Here is a 21,409-nt window from a genome sequence, read left to right as displayed (position 1 = left end):
GAACAGCAACTCATTCAGGGAGTCTCTCACCATCACCAATGTGACACATCTGTGTATGCTCACGAGTACATGGGACAGTTTGCTTTTGTTTTCCGTTTTTACATGTGAGGTAATGAAGGCCAAACGTCCAAGTTGACACTGTATATATATATATAATGAAGGAGGAGGATGTGCTGAAGTTCCTAGCGGCAGGAACCCATTTGGGAGACACCAACTTGGACTTCCAGATGGATCAGTACGTGTACAGGAGGAAAAGTGATGGTATTTACGTCATCAACTTGTAGATTTTATATATATACACATATATACATATATACACATATGCCCTCAGATTTCTAATTTGGTTTGTTATAAACAGTGTGTTTGGAAAATCACTGTATTGTGCTCAATTCACTGATATTTTGAACAACGTGTGTCGGGTGACTTTCTAGAAACGAGTCCATCCTTCTTTCACCTGCTCTGTTTTTCAGAAAGTGTGTACTAGAATGCACAGTTCTGGAAACAAATTCCCTTGTGATGTCACAAAGGGTACTGCTCCCTCTCCCAAGTCTGGTCACTGGTTTTCCCATCTGAGACCACTTTGTTTCTTATTCCCTTCCAAACGTGTGAAAAGTCCAAGAAATAATCAGCCTTAGCAGGAAGGCAAAAGTTAAACCAAGCCGTTTTCTGCGAACATCAGGCTAAATCCGTTGTTTTCTGGAGATATAGTGAGGTTTTTTTTAATTGTGCAAAGCTGCTCCGCTGGAACTGGGGGGATATGAGAAACTTTGAAACCACATGAAAACTGCCTTTGAATGGAAAATAAGCACAATGTTAGACTGCGTCGCTCATGCAAAAAAAATAGTTTTTTTTTTCCAACACAGTAAAAGCCATTTCGATTGCTCTCTGATTTCCCGTCACAGTCCCGTACGGTCTGGTGTTGCCCAGACTAGGTCCTCCAAAGGTGTTGAGCGCTTTTGACTTTCGCTTTGCACTCTGCTCGAACATCGCACTTCTCGTCATCTCTGTACGGCCACACAGGGAATCTGTTGCATGCGGCACTGCAGACAGAATCAAACTGAACGAAAGTGGCAGCTGTGTGATTCCCCATCGCCGAGTGCTAATTCAATTTCAATCTTTATTTGTGGAGCACTAAATCACATTCAAGAGGCGTCTCGAATCAACCAATCAGAGGAAGAAGCAGGTGATCCTTCCAGAGTGAGCGTGAAGCGACGGCGACTTGGAAAAGCAGCTTGGAAAATTTGCAGTTACAAGTAAAGCACACAGATATGTCACCAATCAAACTGGTGTGGCTGACATTGGTAATTAAACATGAACCAAGAATCACAAAGAGCTGTAGAAAGAATCTTCTGGCATTCAAGCTATCTATCCATCTATCTATCTATCTATCTATCTATCTATCTATCTATCTATCTATCTATCTATCTGCCTGTCTATCTATCTATCTATCTATCTATCTATCTATCTATCTATCTATCTATCTATCTGCCTGTCTATCTATCTATCTATCCATCTATCTATCTATATATCTATCTATCTATCTATCTATCTATCTGCCTGTCTATCTATCTATCTATCTATCTATCTATCTATCTATCTATCTATCTATCTGCCTGTCTATCTATCTATCTATCTATCTATCTATCTATCTATCTATCTATCTGTCTATCGATCTATCCAGTTGCACTTCTCGCGGTCCTGCCCCTTGCGCTCCCATGAGAGCAAAAGGGGGGGAAAGAAACAGTACCAGGGGAAATCGCAAAGTCATTTGTTAGTCTCGACTGACACACACACAAAAAGAAATTACGGGGCGGTAGGAGGACATCCAAAGTCCGGTGATCAAAGTGGACGATGTGCGCACAGAACTGAACAAAATGTCAAGTGTTATTAGGAGGAAGTGAAGTGCGGCGCTTTATTAATCAGAAAATTTTAAGTAAAAAAGAAAAAAGGGTTAGGGTTGCAATGTGTTAGGTGGTGGTTGAGATGGGTGTGACTGGGAGAGGCCTTCCGACACTTTCATCAGAACTCATTGACATGAAAACTAATATATAGAGACCGAGAGGGAAAGGTTTTTAGTCACGCAACCACAAACCACTCCGGCAATGAAACGGTTAAACTGCACTTTTGCTTTTTCTCTCTCTCTCTCTGTGCCTCCCAGCTGTCTGCTATTACTGAGAGGAGTCTAGTGCCCAGAAATGAGGTGGAGGGTGTTATCGCTCAATCAGATGGGGCTGATATTAGCCACCCGCCCATGCATAAAAAATTCATTTCGTTTCTTTTTTCTTATAAAAAAATAAAATCTAGATAAAACCTTCCTCTTTGTTCTTCAACCGTCTTCTCTCAATCTTTCTCTCTGTTTGTCCATATCCCCCCGACTCCCCACCCCCCAACACATCCTGCGTTCTTATGTGCATTACGGTCGCTTTGCTGAGCACACAGAATGCCTTTAGGGGTTTGTTGTTTTTTTGTGTGAGAATGTCAACAGTCTTGGCACAAGCGAGCGTATTTAAAATTCTACCCCGGGGCAACACTTGACCCTTCTCAGTTCTCAGCAGCAAAAAAAAAGAAGCGCAGAAACAAGAGCGTTTATACAGTCTTCCCTTTCATGGCGAAGTGCGATGAAAACTAGAACACACATGCAAGTATACACCCTGCTGTTTTGCATATGCCAAACCCTGCTGTGATATGCATTTTAAAACGAAAAAAGAAAAAAGAAAATTACTCACTAGCAGAAACTGAAAAATGTGCAGAAATGCAGTGTAATGCACTGCAATCAAAGCAAGCAAAACATTTTGTGTGCAACATCGCCATATTCAGCATTTGACAGTTCAAATGTTGAAACTGAGGTCTACTATTGCCGTTTTTTCTATCGTTAGCCTGCTAGCTACCGTCAGTGTCCGCTAGCTATAGCTAACTGGCTCCAAGCTACGGCTGAAAATCTTCCACCGGCCTTTGACGTTGCGGTGTGTGTTTTGTTTATGTGTGGATAAACTGCCTTGCCTTGGGGATTTATTTTGTTGTGTTGCATTGTGCACAATTGGATACGCTACGAAACAAACAAACTCATGATATGTGAAAACGCTGCACTGGTAACAGGTTTTTGTCATGGCTGGTTTAGTACAGCAGTCATTCATGATGATGCATGAAATGCATCAGACATGACAAATCTGAAACGTGCTGAATCGTCACAAATTTGTCTTCTACCTAATAATTTCACCAATAACTTAATGTTTATTTGAGTCAAGCATTGTATACAAAAGGTCTGAACTGCTGCAGTAGTTGTTTGTACTTTAGATTATAATACAGTAATTATTTATCAGTTTAGAATGTGGGGCGTCCCCGGAATATACGGGACAAAGTGAAGTGCGTCCCGTATCAGTTCATTACGGGACAGGTTTTTTAGTTGGGACAATCGCGTATTTTACGGGAGGGTTGGCAACCCTGTCTAGACCACAGACGCCTCCTCCTGCACGATCAAATGAGGTTTCGTCATTTTCCCTAAAAAACGGGACACATTTTGTCCCGGGAGAGATTTTATTTTTCCCGGGACAGGTGGTGAAAAAAGAGAACAATCCTGGGAAAAACGGGACGGGTGGCAACTCTACCTTCAGGGGAACAAATATGCAATTGTGGCCCTCGATGCGAGCTTGGAGGATCCTCCATTCATCAGAGCGTTTCACACAAACAAGCACACACACATAAAACATTTTTTTTTTACAAGATTACCGCAGATTATATAACTTCAAAAGTGCGACGAGTGAGACTGTGGTCCGCAGTGACAGAAGCTCTCATTCATATTGCTCTGAAAACCTGCTGAGTTACAAAGCCCACATCCACATCCGCAGCTCTGCAGGAAGTGTTGATTTCCTGTAACGGAGCGGTGTGGGGTCTATCAGGTATGAGTGTGCGCTGCGTAGAAATGTGCAAGTCTGCTCGGGACTCATTTGGTGTGTATCAGTATTTGTGTGTGTGTGTGTGTGTGTGTGTGTGTGTGTGTGTGTGTGTGTGTGTGTGAAAAGCCACAATATACATGTTTCCTAAAAGCAGCCCTTGACTAATTTTGGATTTAAAAAAGGGAAGAAGAATTTCCTGGCAAACCAAAGTAACTGTTTCTGCTCTCTTCCTCCCAGTGCACATAATCCTGAATTCATGCAGCACATTAATAGTCAAATGCCCTGACATTGTCCCGTTTTACGTGCTTTTCATGGTCAGAGGGACAACAGGACTCCGACCTATACGGGATCACAGTGATCTAAAGCTGCAGCACTGTCGCTGCAAGCCATTGGGATTCATCGACTAAGGTGTACGAAATGCTAGAAAAGCTACACGCTAAACGTTCTGTCCTGTCCTGCTGCACGAGCTGCTCTTTCGCTTGACTGCAACTGCGACTGCGGCACGTGTCTGCAAGAGCAAAGTGCGGCGGAGGGGGAATACAACCACAACTGGTTCATTTCAGTCGCGGTCTATTTCTGCGAGCTTTGTCACGTTTTGCTTTGCTTCATTGTGACCTGAGCTGGTGCCCCTGTCGTCAATCACAGGCATCTTTGTAGATGACAAATAGAGCCTGCAAAAGCCCCAGGTCTCACCAGTCTCACTCTCCTGCCCCAGATGCGTGTCAACAGTGGAAACTAGCGAGGTGAACTCGAGTGGCGGCGCCTGTCAGAGGAAGTGCATCCTGACGTCAGGAAATCCATCAAGATTTGCGGCGAGTGCGGCATTGCCTCAGTCATGGACTGACGTCAATGAAAATTCTAAGCAATTTGCCAAGTTGAGAACAGACTTTGACACGTCGGAGAGGGGGGGGAGGGGGGGTGATGATGTGGAATGATGTGACTTGTGATTAGAATCTCTCGCCGCCGTCTGAGGGTCTTTGGGGAAAAAGGAAAAAAAAACCTCTCCAGGTGCGCTGCCGTCGCCTTTGCTTTGTTTCACACCTTCCCTTTGATTAGATGTTGTTTCCAGGAGATCTAATTAAATGCGATGGAATGATTCAGAGAAATAAAAATAAAAACCAAACTCCTCAGGTGGCCGTGGAATAACTAACTTCACTAATGAGCTTTTAGCAGCCGGGTCAAAATCGCACAAACAAACAGGGCGACACCAATGATCCCAGAAAATACTATGCTGTTGTCAGGGAAACAGCCCTAATAAAGTGCCTGTGCGCGTGTGTGCGTGTCAGAGCGAAGGAGAGAGCATTTGTGCATCTTGGAATAGCTTCGATGACGCATACATTTGCTCGCGGAACCCATGCCAGCTCACCGCCCTCTCTCACCTCCCCAGTCTCTGTTATAGCATCCATCCATCCATCCATCTGTCCTCTCCACTCCTCTCCTCTCCTCTCTTCTCCTATCTGCTCCTCTCCTCTCCTCTCCGCTCCTTCTTTGCTTATTGATTTTTGCTCATTCCAATTATCCCTGTTAATCAACTCCAATAGACCCATTTTGTACAAAAAAAGAGAGAAACGTTTCCTCTTCTAATGTTGAGCTTTGTCACCGTCCCATCAGTGGAAAAAGTCCCTCCCCACTTTTCACTTGACAACGCTGGACCTTTTTTGATGTCACAAAGGGGATTGTCTCAGGAATGCCACCTCAAATATGTTTTCTTTTTGTCCCATTCTAAACACGTAAAATTTCATCAGTTTTATTAGGAAGCTGAAATTGAACGCTTTTGAAGGAGGCTGTAAACAGAGGGCTAAATAGGCTGTTTTCTGGAGACCTTCTGAGTGTGGTATGTAGTTAATATGTTAATATAAGAGGCTGATCAGAGGTAAAACCCTGGCTTGAATATGGGGTTTTTAAATCCCCATGAAAATGCTGTTGAAGAGCAATAAACAATGTATACACACCCACCAGTGTGTATGTGGAAATGCCCCAGACTATCTAAAGGAACTGCTCATCACCCAGACCTCCTCCCGCACTCTCAGCTCTAGCACTGCAAACCTCCTTAAAGTCCCCAGAACCAAACTTCGCAGCATGGGTGATGGAGACTTTTGCTCGGCTGCTCTCCGGCTGTGGAATGCTCCCCCAGACCATCTGAGAGCACCACAGTCTGCGGACACTTTCAAGCATAGCCTTTTCACAAAGGCCTTTCCTAAGCTATTTTTTTATGTCTCATTGCTCTGGTTGTGTGTTTTCTTTGTTGTTGTTTTTTTTACTAACTATGGCTTACTTCAGGTTTTATGTTTTTTATGTCTCTTTGCTCTTTGTCTATATTAGGTTTTATGCTTCTTGTAGCACTTTGAGATTTCATAATGTAAAGTGTAATATAAATAAAATTCATTATTATTATTATTATTATGTTTGACACTCAGAAATACCAAAAATATATTGAAAAGATTTCTGTGGCAGCAGAATCCAGAGTGTATGACCGGGTCACTGACCTCTCTCCCAGGTTAGACTGAGACCACTGTGTTCTGGTCCCCTTCCAAACATGTGGAAGGTCGAACAAATCAACAACTTTTAGCAGGAAGCTGAAATGGTGCCCTTTTGAAGGAGGCTGAAAACAGATGGCTAAATGTGCTATTTTCTAAAGACCTATGGAGTGTTTTATAATCATCTGATGCTGTGGGTTTAAAAAAAAAAAAAAAAACACCAACAAAAAAGAACAAACAGCAAAGATATATAAAAGGGCTGTATTGTCATACGGCCCTCAGGAGGCAGAAGATACAGCCAAACACCCATCTGCTCCGTCCTCTGTTCCTCTCGGCTCCTTCACTGGTGGATCGCTGTCTGTTCCGATCACTACATCTTATCAGCATGAGTCCGACCGTCTCGAAAGACCGGCCTTTCATTCCCCACATGAAAAAGTACTCACAGAACCAAACACCCCACCCCCCACGCCCCCCAGAAAAAGAAAATACAAAAAAAGAAGGACAGACTCCCGAAAGCTTGTTAGGTCGTGATATAGGCGGCATTAGCGGCTCTGCCTGCCGGTTTATTTTTACAGGCAGTAAAATCCCACGAGGGAGTGATGACTTCATGTTGCCTCTGATTAATGGTTCCACATGAGGACAGAGATGAGGAGGAGGAGGAGGAGGAGGAGGAAGGGGAAGAGGGAGAACTCAGCCAAAAATCCCTACTCCTCCTCCCAGTCGGAGCCTCCGAGGCATCCGCAACCTTTCCGAGGAGTGAGCGGCGCTCCGGTTAGCCGGCGCTAATCTCATCCCCACATCTGTGGCCGTTCATCCCGACGAGCTGAGGAGGAGGAGGAGGAGGAGGAGGAGAAGGAGGAGGGAGCGTTGTGACCCGATCGGCTCGCACAACCCCCTCCCCAGCGGGTGATAACAGGTGCCAGGAGTCCTATAGGGAGGTTCGCAGGGCGTGCGGATCACATAAATTCATCTTGACACCACCAACAATATTTGCGTGCTAATCCTCAGCGCGCCGACTTGACTCGGCACCGAGATCAATGTCGACTTAAGCCACGCGGCGTCACGTTTTTTTATGGCTCCCGATCATTTGCGGGATTAATTAGTGCCGGGGTTTAATAATAAAGCGTGGCAAATGGTCACATGACCTCACCTAGTCATTAATCTCTGGATTCCGTTTGTTGAATCTCGGCCTGAGAGTTTTGTTTCACCTTTGTGTTGAGGTGAGCTCGATTGAGTCGCTGCTGCATGGGAGCTGAAGAGGCTGCAACCAATAAAGTTTGCCACACTTTGAGCATTTGGGCAACTGTTTGCGTGTGTGTGTGTGTGTGTGTGTTTGCGTGCGTGTGTGTGTGTGTGTGTGTGTGTGTGTGTGTGTGTGTGTGTGTGTGTATGACTCGCTCTTAGTCACTGCTGTCCCCCTGGGTGCACAGCCAGGGCAGCGAGTGTGCGTTCAAGACGGAGTCGAGTGTGTGCGTGGGTGTGTGCGTGTGTGTGTGTGTGTGTGTGTGTGTGTGTGTGTGTTTTGTCTGCATGAAAGAATTTTGTGTGCATACTAACAGCCGTATTTTCATGCGTGTTTCTGTGTGTGTGTTTGTTTGTCCTGCGGAGCTGCCCAGCCCTGAACGCTCCCCACCGATGAGTCAAGTCTGAATCCAAAAGTTAAATCTTCTAACTGCAATTAATTTTGGACTATTCGCATCCGTAGACAAAAACAGTCAAAAAACAAAAAGACAACTTTCATAACTGACACAAACTCTCATTTCTTTGTCCTTTTGTGTCATCTTGTCCATATTGTTTTCGCTCTGACTCTTTTTCTCCTTGTATTGTTCTTTACATATTCAAAACAAATATTTCAGCCATAAACAAATCTATCTATCTATCTATCTATCTATCTATCTATCTATCTATCTATATTCTGTCTGTCTGCCTGCCCAGCCAACCTCTGAGCCAGCTGGTCCATACCATGTGATCCTGCACTCACTAATGGGGCCACAAGTAAAGTGTGAACAGGCTGGAGTGCGAACTGGTCCACCTGAACTTCATTGTGTGAGTCAGAGCCACCAGCAGGCAAGCTGATCGCAACCAGTCACCGCCGACTCCTCCTTGTAGTGGCGCTTGTGTCCGTGTGTGTGTGTGTGTGTGTAATCAAAGTTGGGCCCGCTGCCATGTGACTCAGGGCGCCGCCTGTGAGCCCAAATGGAAAACCCTCCTCGTTTCTTGGGGTGTGTTATGTCTGAAATGTTTTTTCTCCCCCAGAATTGGGGTTGTGGGGGATGGAGAGTTTGGGGGTGGGGGGGGGGTTGTCTGCGCTGACGGGAAAGATGAAAAGAGAGACTGAAGGGTTCCCACAAATGGTGTTTTTGCAATTTGACTTTATGGTCAAATATTTTTCCTGGCATTATTGTGAGGGTGGAGATGGAGCTTTCTTGCAAGCGCTGTCTGCTTTGATTTTGTGTGTGGCATTTTCGTGATTGGTGTTTCTGTGTGTGTCTGTGTGTATGCGCTCGCGCGTGTGTCACTGCGAGGTTTGGTGTGTGCCTAGCATGTTTAAGAGTGGAAGCCAATCAATCGAAAAGGGGGATTTACTCGAAAGAACTTTAATCCGAAGGCACACACAAACACACACACGCACAAAGGGAGTGTTGAGTCTTTGACCTGCTGCTGAACTGCTCAGATGAAAGTGAGGATGTCCTTCAGACCGACCGTCATGTCTGACAGGCAGTCAGTGACTCGTTCAAGTCTGAACAAATAACAGAGACTGGGATTTTGTACGTGTGAGTGTGTGTGTGTGTGTGTGTGTGTGTGTGTGTGTGTGTGTGCGTGTGTGTGTGTGTGTGTGTATACGTGCTTGTGTCCGAGACCCGGCACCGACAGTGGCAACACTCAGGACACGTGGAGGTTTTTAAATCTCCTGCGGGAGACGTTCAAAGGCGACGCGTCTCAAACTAAAAAGGGCCCCGTTTCAAACTGCTGCGCTGACTCACGCCTCCTCCTGCCCGAATTACGGGAAGTGGAATGTGGTTCTAATTCTCAAGCCTCCACGTCTTTCCCCGCCAACCCCTCCTCCCAGCCTCCCCCACTCCGCCTCCTCTCTTGGCAGAGTGCAGCGGGATCAATATTTTTCAATCTGTGTGGAGGTTTGTGGTTTTTGTCTGTTTGCTTGCGCATGTTTTTCTTCCAGTCTATACATGAGGCCAGGTAGTCCAAATGAATCCCAGCACCGTCTGGACAGACTAAGCCTCGTACACACACACACACACACACACACACACACACACAACTTTTCCATACACATGTCCAGGAGTGGCGAGACTTGGTTTGACTCGACTGTGGCACAGCACTTTTTCTGCTTTCATTACAACAGGGCAAACTCACTGAAAGTGTGTCATCTGCTCAAAACTCATTTCTGCTCATTACTTTTCAGCGGCAGCCAAAGGAAGCCGCTCACCTCTAGCCGGAGGGGGGGAGATGGAAGGACACGGAACACGTTTCTTTACCCGTCGCTCCTGATCCGGTCTAACCTGCTGCTTCTGAGTAAATGCTGGCCGCCTCAACAGAGCATTTCATGGATTATTTGAATTAATCTCACGTATCCGCCCGCTGAAGAGCTCACGGAAAGTGTTTGGAACGTGGACAGGCAACATTTGGAATAACAAGCACACAGATACACGGTTTATACTGCCATCTGAGATAGTTGGTGACTGCTTGAGGTTTTCTATTGTTGAAAAGGTGACATTAGAAGTAGCTAATGGTGGCACAGTGAACCAGTTTGGGGTGATACAGCAAAACGGTTTTCAGCTCTGACTATACTATAGTGCCCCTACAGACGGGTTCATGCTAATGTCTTTAGCAGCAGCTAGGCTCTCAGTCACTTCCTGTCTTTTATGCAGGAAGTTGCCGATTTTGTTTTACAACTAAAATAACTGATCGCTTCCTCGCAGCTTCGCAGGAACATTGTCGCTGTCAACACGCCAACGTGAACCTTAAGCTTCCTCAGTGTCTGAGGAAACTCTTGAGAAAGTCAAACTCAGGGGTAAAACATGGTTTCTACCCAGAGAAGCCCTTTGTGTCATTTTTTCCCTTGTGATTAAATTCCACTGCTACATGTTAACAGCAACACTAATCTGTTTGGCAGCAGTTAGCCTCAAAGTCACTCCCTGCGTTTCCTTTTTTTTTTTGACCGGTTCAGGTTCAGTGTCAACTAGCCGCAGTCACTCCCTGCTTTTTGTGAAAACAACAGGAAGCTGATTAGTGCCGATTAATGTTTTTTCCACTGGTTACAGATGACGGACTGAAAAGACTGGTTTATTCAAAGGTGGGTGTGTGAATTGCAAAGCCAATCCCCATAAATAAAAATAAATATATATATATACATATATATATATATATATATACATATATATGTGTGTGTGTATGTATATATACATATATATATACATATACACACACATATATATATACACATACATATATATATGTGTGTGTGTGTGTGTGTGTGTGTGTGTGTGTGTGACAGTGGCGATCCTATCACTATGCCTCCAATTGATCACGCGCCCCGGCTACTCGGCTAAAGGGATACCCCTTTAGCTAAATGGTTAAGTGCGCATGGCTATTACCCTGGAGTCTGGGGTTCCAAGGCCTCCTTGGCCCTCTGCGCCTTGCCACACACACACACACACATATAAATATACATATATATATAATTCTTGCAGCTAATGTGTTTTTTGAAACATCTTTATTTTGAAAACCAAGATGTGTTTATGTATACAATTAGTTATGTCTACAGTTTAAAGGAAAAATCTTTTTTTTTTTTTTTTTTTTTTTAAAGTGCAACATCTTTTTGTATGTTTGAAATACAGGTTGCAGTGGTTCTCAGTCTTCCCAGTTAGAAGTGACCAGGCCGGCTTTTACCAGCCGCACCTGAGGTTTTTCGCCTCAGGTGCGGCTGGTAAAGCTGCTAATGGAAACGCATAATTAACTGGGCAGAGCCAGTGGAAAAAAACTCCTGAAAGCGGTTTCTGTGGGTCAGCAGCGCTCAGAAGAAGAGGTGAAAACACGTCATCTCTAAGGCAAAGACAAAACCAACAAACATTTTGTCACCTTCGGAGTGCCAACTGTCTGTTTGCAAAATGTGAGAATTGGATGTTGAAGAAGTGTCCTCAAAATGTGTTGGATTTATTTCGCATATCCTTCTGAAAAATGTTTGGAAATTGGAAAGAAAGAAAAACTTGGGAACATTTGGAAGGGGAGGTTTGTTCAAGAATGTCCCTCCTGCCAGAGGATGTGAAGAAATGAAACAACATCTTTTTTCCATTGTGATGTTTTTAATGTGAGAATGTCTTCCAGTTCTGAAAAAAAGCGTCACTATAGCGTCATTCATGCTAATCTCTGTTGTAGCCTTTGGGATCACAGTCACTTCCTGTATTTCTTCTTCTTCTTTCGTGGCTGGAGGCCCTTCTTCCTCTTCTCCTGCCTCGGATCTAAGAGTGGATTAAAATTCTTTCTATTGGAGGTTTGCAAGATGGGCAGACTTGACATTATGGGATGCCAGCAATTCAGCGGCTTTTCGCAGTTATCCTAGCGTCGTTTAGCCGTAAACGTTGGGTTACAAACATGCTGGTCAAACTACCTGTAAAACTCGAAATATCAAATGTTTCAAAGAAGAAACATATAAATGACCAAAAACGAAGCTTTCGCTTAAGGTGTTAGTTTTGGAGTCCAACCTTGTTGACTTGGTGCTGCTTCGCTGCATTTGAACCTCGAGGGAGCAGAAACAATTTACACCAACACCTCGCAGAAACATGCAGCTGAGCTCCAAATGAAACTGTATGATGGTTCTTCTTACTTTAATGACATACTTAAAAAGGAACAAAATACACTGCAGAGTGGTGCTGCGATCTTGCAGAGCGCTGCAGCGCTGTGGTTATAGCCGCACTGCTGAAACAAGTTTGGGGGGGGGTATATATAATTATGAGTTTGGGGCTCCTCCAAAAAGAGTAAATATTTAGAGGCCCGAGCCACGTTTGTCAGCAAAAGAAAAAGACCTTGGTAACAATTTCAGTTCTGGCTGAGAACATCAACAGGCCCCTCTGCAATCTAACACGTAGCAGTAAACAAGGAATATTTACTGTTTGGATTTAAAAGCTCTTCATTCAACAAATGATGCAAAATTGCATGTCATAAAGTCTGAATGGAGCCCAAGTGTCACATTACAGGGTATTAAAAAGATACGGCGAGGACGCGTGTGTAATTAGTGTCAATCGAAGACGTCAGCCTCCACCTTTAAACAGCCCCGTTTTCTGCAGCTGCCGTTGTTCCCTCCACCGCTTCGCTTTGTGTCGGAGTAACACAGGTGGACCCTTCGCCGGGGTAATAATAGCTTTTTATTAAATCTGCCCGTAACCACCGGCTCTCAGCCCTAAAAATGCAGCCCTTTGTTCCACCGCCCTAATGGCTGTTGTCAGTCACACGCATCACCTCCAGCCTCCAGACCGGCTTCCTTGGAAACTCTCGGCCTATTTCTGTTTGTCTTGACTCGGGTTTTTCCAGGCTGAGGCGGCTATTTTCGCTCAGATAAATACAACGTTGTTTTGGGAGCGGGAGCCGGAGGAGCGAGGTGCCGATGAGATCACCTCTCAAGGCTCCTGGAGCCGCAAAAACAACAGGCGGCAAGACAAGACAAGAACAAGAACAAGAGTAGGAGGAGGTGGTGGAGGAGGAGAGGAGGAGGAGGAGAGAAAAAAAAGGCTGCGGGGAAATTATCGACATCTCGTTCCTCGGATCTCAGGTCGGCCACGGGACACGGAGCTGGAGGAGGAGAGGAGCTGCCTCGGTGCGAGAAGAAAAACAAGCAAAATAATAAAGAGAGAAAAAAATGTGTGTGATTATTCATCATTTGTGCAGCTGACAAAAGGAAAACGCGCAGCACAGAGCTGCTTGCGGAGGCCTATTGCCACAGACCAGACACGTCTGTGTTTTGTTACACGAGACGGTTTTTTGTTTATGTGTGTCTGTGAAGCTCTGGGAAAATCAGCCTCATTCCTTCGGAGAGGCTGGAGTTTTTCCACTGGGAGGTGTGGGGGGCGGGGGCGGGGTGCACTGTCTGTCTGACTGACTGGCTGTCTGTCTGTCTGTTTATTTGCCTGTCTGCAGTGTGCGAAATACCCGTCAATGTTGGTGAGGGTGGGTGGGTGGGGGCCCCCCTTCTCCTGATTGTTACTCAGCATCAATCTGAATTTCCTTAAAATGCAGAAGGCCTGTAATAACCTTTCAATATTTCATGGTTGCAAGCCAAGACAGTCAAAAAAACATATATATATATATATTGGACAGGGTGATCTTAGTGACATTAAATACGTATGTATGTGTGTGTGTGTGTGTGTGTGTGTGTGTGTGTGTGTGTGTGTGTATATATATATATATATATATATATATATACATATATATATATATATATATATATACATATATATATGTATGTGGAAGAACATACACATATATATATTTATATATATATATTTATACACTGAATTACAATAGAACAGAATGTCTTTATGGATCCCACATTGGAAAAATTTGCAGAATTACAACAAAAGATTGAAAACTATATTAATTAAAAAGAAACAACACAAATAAAAAACATATGCGTAGGGTAAGAAAGGGGAAAAAAACAAGGTATTTACATCTAATGAACAGTTGGATTATTTGCAGTTATCCACATAATGACATATAGGTCTTTTATTGCACCTTTGTGTAAATGTATGTTTTTTGTTTGTTTGTTTTTTTTGTATTTAAATAAGACCCCGTTCAGTTTTTCTTTGAGTCTTTCAGGGGGTCTCCGGACCCCCCCCAGTATTTCTCACACTATCTGTCTGACAGCAGTGATCCTCTCCTCAGCAACTGCAGACGAGCGCGTGCGTCTGCGTGCGTTTGTCGTTATGTGCACACTCATATCTTTCGGCGTGCGCGCGCAGACGAGTGAGAGCGTCCGTGCGGTTGGTCTGCGGTCGCAGCCAGGTGCGGTCGGCACTCAGTCAGACGGCTGTTTGTCCCAGGAGCAGCACCTGCGCGAGGTCCCAGACGGCGGCGGGGCGGCTGCTGTGTCAGCAGGCAGCGCGCGGCGCTCTGACGTCACAACGACCCGAGGCGACGCTTGACGTTACACTTTCCAAGTGCGTTCAAGTGTGTGTGTGTGTGTGTGTGTGTGTGTGTGTGTGTGTGTGTGTGTGTGTGTGTGTTTGTGTGTGTGTGTGTTTGAAGCAAATCACATCGCGTGGATATACTGAAATGTGAGAAGGCTGAAAATGTCAAGGGTCCTTCAGACAGTTTTGGATTAAAGTCGAATGAATGAACGTGTATGTTTTTTTTGTAGTTTTTAACTCTCAATGATTTTTCATGTGTCCTCTCTGAAGGTCCCGGATGCCAATTCGGGACTGCTTTTGCCCAAAGTACTTAAATACTTAGAATAGATCTCTCTTCAATCAACTCATACTAGATGAGAGTTACAATTTCTTTTACATTTACTTTGACCTTCACTCAAACCTGAAATAGACGAGGGCAAATCAAGGTCCCACATTCTGCAAAACCCATCTGATAAGTGTTTTAATAACAGGAACGGGCGTCCTTTATTTTGCTCGCTTCCACCACATTTCTGCGCTGAGGCCCACAGGTCTAAGAAAAAAAAACAGCCTTTCTGTGATATGATACCTCTCCCAGGTGAGTAACAACATTCCGAGCCGCCCCCAGGTGCACTTCTGCACGTGTGGAAGGCCCAGCAGAGTGACAGGTGCTGCAGGGAAGCAAAACTGAGCAACTTGCTTGTAAATGGAGGGCGAAATATGCTGGTTGACGGAGATCTGTGGCGTTTTTTGTTTTGTTTTTTTTTTGGGGGGGGGGGGTTAATTATGTGGCAAGGCTTTTCCAGTGGAAGCTAAAAACAAACAAACAAACAAACAAATGTTTTTGCAGTAGGCTGTAAACAGAGGGCTAAGTGCTAAGTGTGCTGTCTTCTGGAGACAAAGAGACTTTTATAAAGCGATAATTATTTGTGTGGTTGCTCCACTGGAATCCAAGATGTTCAAAAAACTGAAAAAGGGGTAGTTTGATGGGACAATTAAAGGTACATGAGCTAATCCCCCTTGTAACTCTGAAAATATCATTGGCGTCTAAAGAAAACACAGTGTGTCATTATTACCTTGGCTTATAAAAGAGCAGTGTTGGTTTTGCAGTCTTCAGGCTAATCTAGACCGACATGCTCCGTGAGCCTCTTCGCTGCGTTGTTTTTCTTCAGTGCCGGTTTACAATAGTTTTTTGTGTTTGCGTTGTATTGCATCTTTGATGTGGAATGTGGACACACAGCTTTAACTTTCAGCAAATCAGCAAAACCTTTGTAAATCTTTGCTCAACTTTCTACACTCCTCCTGTGGCGAGAAAGGATGCAGAAAACAAACACAGGTGTGGACATGTTTGAGGTGTGTGTGTGTATGTGTGTGTGTGTGTGTGTACTTGTGTGTGCGTGTGTGAGCGTGAACCATCCTGCACTTGGCTGCAGCTCCTTGAAGGAAGACGTTGGGGGGGTAGTCGTGCAGCGGTGGAATGAGGTCATCATCGCCCATGATACATTTATGTGACACGCGTGATTACTTACACTGCTGTGACTTCACCGACGTCTCCGCTGACAGCATGAATAATAACGCGCGTCCTCCGCAACAACAACGACAACAACAAAAAAACAACCCTGATGACAACCCTCCACTTTCTCCTCGTGGCCTGTTTTCTAAAGTTTACTTCATCATTACTGCCGTGTCCCTGCTGCTCCCGTGCTGATGACCTGCCAGCCTCCATCCAGTTCAACAAGTTCCCGCCGCTCTCTTGGCGAAAACTGCGCAAACAGGAAGTGTGCTTCTGTGTGTGTACGTGTGTGTGTGTGTGTGTGTGTGTGCGTGTGCTCGCTTGTTTTCCCATCCGCCACACCCCGGTTTGAGAAAATGAAAAAAATGAAGTGATTGACATGTGGCCACTGTGTTGATTATGATACACAGTATTACAACCTTCTCGACACGCTGCTTCAAACTGACTCATCCACCACTTCCTCTACGTGTTTTCTTTACTACGGTACACTCATTGGTGAAGCACAGAGGAATGCAGTATTATTCCATTTGGACCCCCCCCGCCCCCCCCCGCCCCCCTTTTAAAAAATAAATAAATAAATTATATTATTATTCCAGTGAGTAGCTGCAGTATTTTAGCTGAGAGGCGAAAGTGAACAGTCATGGGCGGGTGACGGACTCGTGCCTGCGATGCGCTTTTGACAGCCAAGCACAGACGCTTTGCCCCGGCGTGACCCCCCGAGCCGGGCCGGGGGACCGCAACTTCCAAAGAGAGGTCACCGTGGTCAGGGAGGGTGGGGGGGTGGCGGAGGAAGAGGAGGAGGAGGAGGACACCGTGGGGGTGGCGGGACAACAACTGTTACTGTCAGCATCCATCAGGAAGCCCAGGGGTGACATGGGATGGAGGCATGGGTGGGGGTGGGGGTGGGGTGGTGGGGTGATGGGGAGGGAGGAGAGGTCAGGGTGGGGAGTCAGCACCCACCCGACACCCCCACCCCCACCCCCACCAAACAAGCCCAAGCCTAAGGAGGAGTGCGTTGGTCCGCCGCTCCTTGGGCCACCTCCTTCCCCACACCGCCCCTCCCTCCCTCCCTTCCTCCGTCCACCCCCTCCATTGCCCCCTTCCATCCCTTCCATCCAGGGCCCAGTGGATCGCATCCTCAATGCCATCCAAATCTGGGACAACCAAATGATTTTAAATGAACTTGAGCAAAATATTTAGGCAGAAATATATCGACTTTGAATACTCAAACATTTCAACAACCCTTCACAACCTCTGGTTAAAAGCGCCTGACACGAGATGTGTTTTACCAGCTCTGTGTGTTTTCTATGTCCTGTTTTCGAAGGGGGAACCCCAAAAATCCTGCCAACAATCTTCCTGCTTTGCAATTTTTAGTATTGCAAAGGGTCACGTAATTGAGTCCCTTTGCCTCGTTGTTCGACGCTCTCAGACACCTTCCATTAGCGCCGCCATCAAGCAAGCGTGACTCACCTCCATGTCACGGCTCTGGCAGATCTTGTAACCCTGCGGCTGTGGGTATTTTTTTTGCTTTTTTTCATCGTCCAACTCTCAAAGACGCATCCATCTTCGTAATGAAGGGTTTTGCGCAAGGCGACAACAATATACCTGCGTGCGTAACTGTTGACAGGCCGTTCTTGCTGACACGGCCTGATTATAGTCATCCTTTGGAGTTTTTTTCTTGCATTTCGCAGAGCGAGATGTTTGGTTTACCCGCAACGGCAGGAGGCGGCAACCAAGCAGCTAGAAGTTTGGTTTTGGGTGCGCGGCTGTGCTTTGACCATGACATTGACGACGATTTAAAACTCCAGGCAAGTTTGGGACAACGGCGATGATTCAGATGTCTGAAATATTTTATTATCTCTCTCCCTAATCGCTGCTTGCTCTCTCGTGCTTTCGGGGTTGTTGAATGTATTCCAGCTGACAGCAGGCTGAGGGTTCGGTACGCACGGAAAGGCCCCGGGCTCGTTGCGCACTAACCTCTTAGCGCCGTGTCGCTGGACCATTGTGTGTAAAAAAATGTGTAAACTCTACACATTAGAAGTCCATTAACCAGCTGGGTATCAAACACGAGATCTGCCACCGCTTTAGGAATCATTCATTTGACAAATCAGACCAACAAGCCGCGATCCCACAATCGGCTCGCTGTGGTTTCAGGGGTTTCAAAGCCTCCCTCTTTATCTTCTCCTCCCCTCCCAGCCACTCACAGCCAAAATATTATCAGCCATTAAACCACTGACATGGTCTAATTAGATTTATAAACGTTATCCTGTTTGGAACCACATCAGTTGTGGTTAAATATAACTTGTTGTTGGATTTATACGGCTTTGAGCCGCCGCCAGCCGCGCGAAGAGCAAAAGAGCCTGAGCCCGGAACAGAACGATGCCAGCCGCGAGGATAATCTGGAACCCTGGTATTCCAGCCCCGAACACGATCTGCACCTCTTTTTTGGCAAACACTGCCAGAGCGTGTGAATGTCTTGGCAACAACACAATGACCTGTGAAAGTAAAGATGTTTTGAACTTTATAGGTGTGTGTGTGTGTGTGTGTGTGTGTGTGTGTGTGTGTGTGTGTGTGTGTGTGTGTGCGTGTGCGCGCGAATAATCATATTCTTCCGTTGTGTCTCCACAGTGTCGTCGATCTCAGGTGGTGCAGCGCGCTGCTTTTTAATGCGCTTCATAGAAGTGATTATGTTTTCTTAAAAAGAAGGTTGGCAAAGTGTTGATCATTCCACAGCCACTTTAATGTGGACTGATAATGTGCTGCATTTCCAGTGTGGAAGTGCTTTGTACCGTCTATGATTTTGAAATCTTAAACTCCAAGCAAGTGACATTTCTCAGCTCTTAATTGCGAAAAAAATAACTCCTTTTTTCTGACGCCCTCTCTGAATCTTTCATTTTGTTCTGTTTTTTGGCATTTTTCTTTTGCGTTTGGGTTGTGTTTTCTCCGGCGCGGGAGGAGGCGGGACTGACCCACTTTCCCCTGAGTCCAGCGAGCCGCACCTGGCTTCCATCTGGCCGCCGGCTGAGACTCACCTGGCTTCGATCCACTCATCACAAGGCCGCAGTGCCAGTGCCAGTGCCAGATCTTTCGCAAGCCGCCGTGTGTCTGCCTGTCTTGTCAACATGATGTTTTCAAAGCAACAGCCAATAAAATACCACTGCAGGATTTTTTGCTCTGCAGGGAAAATTTTGTGGTTTGACCGCTGAGTGTTTAGAACAGAGAAGCCGGTTAATGACATGAGTTTTAGGAACTTGATATGAGGCAGACTCAGTTTTGAAGCGTGGATGCTAGCGCTCTGTGTTTAGCTAAGAACTTATGCAGGGTTTGACCTCAGACTTTTAAGACTTAAAGACAGACAGCTGTGATCGACTCAAGCAGCCGTGAGCGAGACACAACGATAGAGAATGGATGGATGGATGTTTAGCTGAACCAGACAGACCTGACAGATAATATAGGTCTACGGTTAGCTTAGCACAAAGCCCATAAACAAAAAACACTGACTTAAAGCATCCACCCGATGCAGTTTGTCTGGTTTGGTAAATTTCCAGCGGTATCGCAACGACTCGCTGCCAGGAAATATCCCAGCCCCATCTCCTCGGGTCAAACCACAAAATCCAGTTTAACCAAGTGGGTGGAGTCGTGCACTGAGACTCTACCGGAAGGTGCTGTTATTCAGATGGAACCGGACTTATTTTTTATGCTGCACACCTGCATGTGCTAACAAACGGCTGAGTCACTCTGGATCAGACGGCCCGATAAAGTGGCCCCCTGTTTGAAGCAAAGTCGAACTGTGTGTGTGTTTGCGTGTAACAGACGTGATAGACAGACAGAGATAGATTCACACTCACAGACATGGGGGGGTGGGGAGGTGTGCGAGACGGGTGGATCATTACATACAGTGCTTCTTCCTTCTAACAGGGCGTGTGTGTGAGACAGGGAGTGCCCGACGCACACAGACACACAAGTAGAGCAGACGAACACAATGTGAAAGTACAGGGTCAGAACAAACAGCGAGCACGGACATGCGTGTGTGTGTGCGTGTGTGTGTGTCCTTCTTCTGCGCAATGTCGAGACTGTAAATAAAGTGTTTGTTCCAACAGTCCCCACAGTCAAACCAGTGGTCACATGGTCAACGTAATGACCCAGTTTTCCAGCTAACCTGGACGTCTGTTTTATGACACTGACTACGACATTTCACTTCTGAAATACTTTGGTCATTTTTAAATATGAGGATTTTTTTGCTGTAGTTTGACCAACAATCGTTTCTTGTATCATTCTCTGAGTATTTGCTGCTCCATTTGGCTGCAAATTCTTTTCTTTTTTTTCTTGTAGCAACAAAACAGTGACTGTAACTGAGCTTTCATGTAAAACCGACTGTATCTTGCCCCTGATAAAGGGAGATTGCATTAATTATTTGCCATGCAGGCCTTCCAGTCTAGACTGGACCTGCTGCTCCTTAGGTTACATAATTTCACCTCTCTGCAAACCATCCCAGAGAACAAAGGGCTGATTGATGAGAGTCTGATATGGATGTTTTTTTTTTTTTTTTTGAGCTAAGAATTTAATTTCACACGTCTTTATTTATTTATTAAGGATGACAATGATTTTTCAAAACACAAGTGTGTCATGATAAAAAAGTAAGCCACGTGGCCAGCTAATGAATTTAAAACTGCGCAATATGTTCTTATTTTCCGTTCATTAATGCGCATAGAAGACGTTTGAATAGGCGGGTTTAGTTTCTGATCTGCCAAAATACGACAAAAAGGCTTGTTGTTTTTGAGCAAATGCTTCTCTGTTTCCTGTCTTTATTTTTTGGGTGATTTCCATCACTCGAGTCCTTGTTCCATCTCAGGAGTCCCTTTCCGCAGGCAGTTTAACGGCAGAAAGGCTGACACGCCATCCTGCAAAAGGGAAAAAGCCGTGCGTTGTTGTTTTTTTTACACATAAAACAACTGTTTACAAAATGTGTATTTCCTCTTTAAATAATCCCAGTAGGCTTTGTATTAGATAAGGCCACAAGTTTAGCAGTAAATCATTAACCTATCTATGAATCAGGCCAAATCAAAAGTTCAACTTCTCAGTTCTGCCTCGATACACTTACATTAGATTTACTCACAGGCGTGCACACACTCTCACACACACACACACACACACACACACACACACACACACACACACACACACTGAATTCTTCCGAAGGTTGTCGCTGACATTTGGTTACGCTCTCCGTTGCTTTTATCACAGCAGAAGGTGGTAAAGATGAAGTGTGAGCAGTCTTGTGCTCTTCCACCTTATCAAGCTTCATGGCTTTGATAAGCTGATGGGAGGATACTGGTGAAGCGGCTGTGGTAGCAGCAGTGGGAGGAATTGCTTCTCTCTCATAGCTGATGAAAAGGTTTGAAAAGAAAA

The 21,409-nt window shown here is 45.3% G+C and overlaps 1 protein-coding gene and 1 long non-coding RNA gene across 2 annotated transcripts in view; both read right to left on the bottom strand.

The window, feature by feature from the left end:
- The window catches only part of LOC142896129 (protein Wiz-like), a 93,856-nt gene that overhangs the window by 24,209 nt on the left and 48,238 nt on the right, over positions 1–21,409 (bottom strand). The gene's annotated exons all lie outside the window — the stretch shown is intronic.
- LOC142896003 (uncharacterized) lies at positions 6,888–7,640 on the bottom strand. The gene is made up of 2 exons (XR_012928286.1): positions 7,521–7,640; positions 6,888–7,193 (listed from the first exon to the last, which is right to left on the bottom strand). It is a non-coding gene; the product is annotated as an uncharacterized LOC142896003 (long non-coding RNA).

This window comes from Nelusetta ayraudi, unplaced genomic scaffold, assembly GCF_046127955.1.
Source record: "Nelusetta ayraudi isolate G7.1 ecotype Tasmania unplaced genomic scaffold, CSIRO-AGI_Nayr_v1 ptg000004l, whole genome shotgun sequence".
NCBI classification, from domain to species: domain Eukaryota; kingdom Metazoa; phylum Chordata; class Actinopteri; order Tetraodontiformes; family Monacanthidae; genus Nelusetta; species Nelusetta ayraudi.
This window is presented reverse-complemented; position numbering and strand designations above follow the sequence as displayed.